Source organism: Lepisma saccharinum, unplaced genomic scaffold (genome assembly GCF_977018435.1).
Source record: "Lepisma saccharinum unplaced genomic scaffold, izLepSacc3.1 HAP1_SCAFFOLD_42, whole genome shotgun sequence".
NCBI classification, from domain to species: domain Eukaryota; kingdom Metazoa; phylum Arthropoda; class Insecta; order Zygentoma; family Lepismatidae; genus Lepisma; species Lepisma saccharinum.
The window spans coordinates 2,441,456-2,447,341 of record NW_028142902.1 but is presented as its reverse complement, the minus strand read 5'-3'; positions in this window follow the sequence as shown (position 1 = coordinate 2,447,341).

The window sequence follows — 5,886 nt, the reverse complement described above, 5'->3', positions numbered from 1 at the left end:
TTTTATATAATGTTATCGTAAAACGTGAGGCCATAGGTTGTATTACATTGTTTCAACAATCAGAGTGGTTATTTCAAATCTCCACGACGATGACTAATATTATGCACAAATAGATTGTTTACTTTATTGTTATGAGAGTTTCCATGGTAACTAAGCATGAATATTACAAAAGGATTAAATTTTTCCTGATGAGCCAATAGAGAGCTTCGACCTGATTACATTTAATGTAAAATCACCTTTGTATCTCCTATAGTAACGGAGATATGCGAGTTTGAAATTTTATATAATGTCATCGTAAAACGTGAGGCCATAGGTTGTATTACATTTTTTCAAAAATCAAAGTGGTTATTTCAAATCTCCACGACGACGACTACAATCATGCACAAATAGATTGTTTGCTTTATTGTTATGAGAGTTTCCATGGTAACTAAGCATGAATATTACAAAAGGATTAAATTTTTTCTGATGAGCCAATAGAGATCTTCGACCTGATTACATTGAGTGTAAAATCACCTTTGTATCTCCTATAGTAACGGAGATATACGAGTTTGAAATTTTATATAATGTTATCGTAAACGTGATTCCATAGGATGTATTACATTTTTTCAAAAATCAAAGTGGTTATTTCAAATCTCCACGACGACGACTACAATCATGCACAAATAGATTGTTTGTTTTATTGTTATGGGAGTTTCCATGGTAACTAAGCATGAATATTACAAAAGGATTAAATTTTTCCTGATGAGCCAATAGAGATCTTCGACCTGATTACATTTAATGTAAAATCGCCTTTGTATCTCCTATAGTAACGGAGATATGCGAGTTTGAAATTTTATATAATGTTATCGTAAAACGTGAGGCCATAGGTTGTATTACATTGTTTCAACAATCAGAGTGGTTATTTCAAATCTCCACGACGATGACTACAATTATGCACAAATAGATTGTTTACTTTATTGTTATAAGAGTTTCCATGGTAACTAAGCATGAATATTACAAAAGAATTAAATTTTTCCTGATGAGCGAATAGAGAGCTTCGACCTGATTACATTTAATGTAAAATCGCCTTTGTATCTCCTATAGTAACGGAGATATGCGAGTTTGAAATTTTATATAATGTTATCGTAAAACGTGAGGCCATAGGTTGTATTACATTGTTTCAACAATCAGAGTGGTTATTTCAAATCTCCACGACGATGACTAATATTATGCACAAATAGATTGTTTACTTTATTGTTATGAGAGTTTCCATGGTAACTAAGCATGAATATTACAAAAGGATTAAATTTTTCCTGATGAGCCGATAGAGAGCATCGACCTGATTACATTGAGTGTAAAATCACCTTTGTATCTCCTATAGTAACGGAGATATACGAGTTTGAAATTTTATATAATGTTATCGTAAACGTGATTCCATAGGATGTATTACATTTTTTCAAAAATCAGAGTGGTTATTTCAAATCTCCACGACGACGACTACAATCATGCACAAATAGATTGTTTGCTTTATTGTTATGAGAGTTTCCATGGTAACTAAGCATGAATATTACAAAAGGATTAAATTTTTTCTGATGAGCCAATAGAGATCTTCGACCTGATTACATTTAATGTAAAATCGCCTTTGTATCTCCTATAGTAACGGAGATATGCGAGTTTGAAATTTTATATAATGTTATCGTAAAACGTGAGGCCATAGGTTGTATTACATTGTTTCAACAATCAGAGTGGTTATTTCAAATCTCCACGACGATGACTAATATTATGCACAAATAGATTGTTTACTTTATTGTTATGAGAGTTTCCATGGTAACTAAGCATGAATATTACAAAAGGATTAAATTTTTCCTGATGAGCCAATAGAGAGCTTCGACCTGATTACATTTAATGTAAAATCACCTTTGTATCTCCTATAGTAACGGAGATATGCGAGTTTGAAATTTTATATAATGTCATCGTAAAACGTGAGGCCATAGGTTGTATTACATTTTTTCAAAAATCAAAGTGGTTATTTCAAATCTCCACGACGACGACTACAATCATGCACAAATAGATTGTTTGCTTTATTGTTATGAGAGTTTCCATGGTAACTAAGCATGAATATTACAAAAGGATTAAATTTTTCCTGATGAGCCGATAGAGAGCATCGACCTGATTACATTGAGTGTAAAATAACCTTTGTATCTCCTATAGTAACGGAGATATACGAGTTTGAAATTTTATATAATGTTATCGTAAACGTGATTCCATAGGATGTATTACATTTTTTCAAAAATCAAAGTGGTTATTTCAAATCTCCACGACGACGACTACAATCATGCACAAATAGATTGTTTGTTTTATTGTTATGAGAGTTTCCATGGTAACTAAGCATGAATATTACAAAAGGATTAAATTTTTCCTGATGAGCCAATAGAGATCTTCGACCTGATTACATTTAATGTAAAATCGCCTTTGTATCTCCTATAGTAACGGAGATATGCGAGTTTGAAATTTTATATAATGTTATCGTAAAACGTGAGGCCATAGGTTGTATTACATTGTTTCAACAATCAGAGTGGTTATTTCAAATCTCCACGACGATGACTACAATTATGCACAAATAGATTGTTTACTTTATTGTTATAAGAGTTTCCATGGTAACTAAGCATGAATATTACAAAAGAATTAAATTTTTCCTGATGAGCCAATAGAGAGCTTCGACCTGATTACATTTAATGTAAAATCGCCTTTGTATCTCCTATAGTAACGGAGATATGCGAGTTTGAAATTTTATATAATGTTATCGTAAAACGTGAGGCCATAGGTTGTATTACATTGTTTCAACAATCAGAGTGGTTATTTCAAATCTCCACGACGATGACTAATATTATGCACAAATAGATTGTTTACTTTATTGTTATGAGAGTTTCCATGGTAACTAAGCATGAATATTACAAAAGGATTAAATTTTTCCTGATGAGCCGATAGAGAGCATCGACCTGATTACATTGAGTGTAAAATCACCTTTGTATCTCCTATAGTAACGGAGATATACGAGTTTGAAATTTTATATAATGTTATCGTAAACGTGATTCCATAGGATGTATTACATTTTTTCAAAAATCAGAGTGGTTATTTCAAATCTCCACGACGACGACTACAATCATGCACAAATAGATTGTTTGCTTTATTGTTATGAGAGTTTCCATGGTAACTAAGCATGAATATTACAAAAGGATTAAATTTTTCCTGATGAGCCAATAGATATCTTCGACCTGATTACATTTAATGTAAAATCGCCTTTGTATCTCCTATAGTAACGGAGATATGCGAGTTTGAAATTTTATATAATGTTATCGTAAAACGTGAGGCCATAGGTTGTATTACATTGTTTCAACAATCAGAGTGGTTATTTCAAATCTCCACGACGATGACTAATATTATGCACAAATAGATTGTTTACTTTATTGTTATGAGAGTTTCCATGGTAACTAAGCATGAATATTACAAAAGGATTAAATTTTTCCTGATGAGCCAATAGAGAGCTTCGACCTGATTACATTTAATGTAAAATCACCTTTGTATCTCCTATAGTAACGGAGATATGCGAGTTTGAAATTTTATATAATGTCATCGTAAAACGTGAGGCCATAGGTTGTATTACATTTTTTCAAAAATCAAAGTGGTTATTTCAAATCTCCACGACGACGACTACAATCATGCACAAATAGATTGTTTGCTTTATTGTTATGAGAGTTTCCATGGTAACTAAGCATGAATATTACAAAAGGATTAAATTTTTTCTGATGAGCCAATAGAGATCTTCGACCTGATTACATTGAGTGTAAAATCACCTTTGTATCTCCTATAGTAACGGAGATATACGAGTTTGAAATTTTATATAATGTTATCGTAAACGTGATTCCATAGGATGTATTACATTTTTTCAAAAATCAAAGTGGTTATTTCAAATCTCCACGACGACGACTACAATCATGCACAAATAGATTGTTTGTTTTATTGTTATGGGAGTTTCCATGGTAACTAAGCATGAATATTACAAAAGGATTAAATTTTTCCTGATGAGCCAATAGAGATCTTCGACCTGATTACATTTAATGTAAAATCGCCTTTGTATCTCCTATAGTAACGGAGATATGCGAGTTTGAAATTTTATATAATGTTATCGTAAAACGTGAGGCCATAGGTTGTATTACATTGTTTCAACAATCAGAGTGGTTATTTCAAATCTCCACGACGATGACTACAATTATGCACAAATAGATTGTTTACTTTATTGTTATAAGAGTTTCCATGGTAACTAAGCATGAATATTACAAAAGAATTAAATTTTTCCTGATGAGCGAATAGAGAGCTTCGACCTGATTACATTTAATGTAAAATCGCCTTTGTATCTCCTATAGTAACGGAGATATGCGAGTTTGAAATTTTATATAATGTTATCGTAAAACGTGAGGCCATAGGTTGTATTACATTGTTTCAACAATCAGAGTGGTTATTTCAAATCTCCACGACGATGACTAATATTATGCACAAATAGATTGTTTACTTTATTGTTATGAGAGTTTCCATGGTAACTAAGCATGAATATTACAAAAGGATTAAATTTTTCCTGATGAGCCGATAGAGAGCATCGACCTGATTACATTGAGTGTAAAATCACCTTTGTATCTCCTATAGTAACGGAGATATACGAGTTTGAAATTTTATATAATGTTATCGTAAACGTGATTCCATAGGATGTATTACATTTTTTCAAAAATCAGAGTGGTTATTTCAAATCTCCACGACGACGACTACAATCATGCACAAATAGATTGTTTGCTTTATTGTTATGAGAGTTTCCATGGTAACTAAGCATGAATATTACAAAAGGATTAAATTTTTCCTGATGAGCCAATAGAGATCTTCGACCTGATTACATTTAATGTAAAATCGCCTTTGTATCTCCTATAGTAACGGAGATATGCGAGTTTGAAATTTTATATAATGTTATCGTAAAACGTGAGGCCATAGGTTGTATTACATTGTTTCAACAATCAGAGTGGTTATTTCAAATCTCCACGACGATGACTAATATTATGCACAAATAGATTGTTTACTTTATTGTTATGAGAGTTTCCATGGTAACTAAGCATGAATATTACAAAAGGATTAAATTTTTCCTGATGAGCCAATAGAGAGCTTCGACCTGATTACATTTAATGTAAAATCACCTTTGTATCTCCTATAGTAACGGAGATATGCGAGTTTGAAATTTTATATAATGTCATCGTAAAACGTGAGGCCATAGGTTGTATTACATTTTTTCAAAAATCAAAGTGGTTATTTCAAATCTCCACGACGACGACTACAATCATGCACAAATAGATTGTTTGCTTTATTGTTATGAGAGTTTCCATGGTAACTAAGCATGAATATTACAAAAGGATTAAATTTTTTCTGATGAGCCAATAGAGATCTTCGACCTGATTACATTGAGTGTAAAATCACCTTTGTATCTCCTATAGTAACGGAGATATACGAGTTTGAAATTTTATATAATGTTATCGTAAACGTGATTCCATAGGATGTATTACATTTTTTCAAAAATCAAAGTGGTTATTTCAAATCTCCACGACGACGACTACAATCATGCACAAATAGATTGTTTGTTTTATTGTTATGGGAGTTTCCATGGTAACTAAGCATGAATATTACAAAAGGATTAAATTTTTCCTGATGAGCCAATAGAGATCTTCGACCTGATTACATTTAATGTAAAATCGCCTTTGTATCTCCTATAGTAACGGAGATATGCGAGTTTGAAATTTTATATAATGTTATCGTAAAACGTGAGGCCATAGGTTGTATTACATTGTTTCAACAATCAGAGTGGTTATTTCA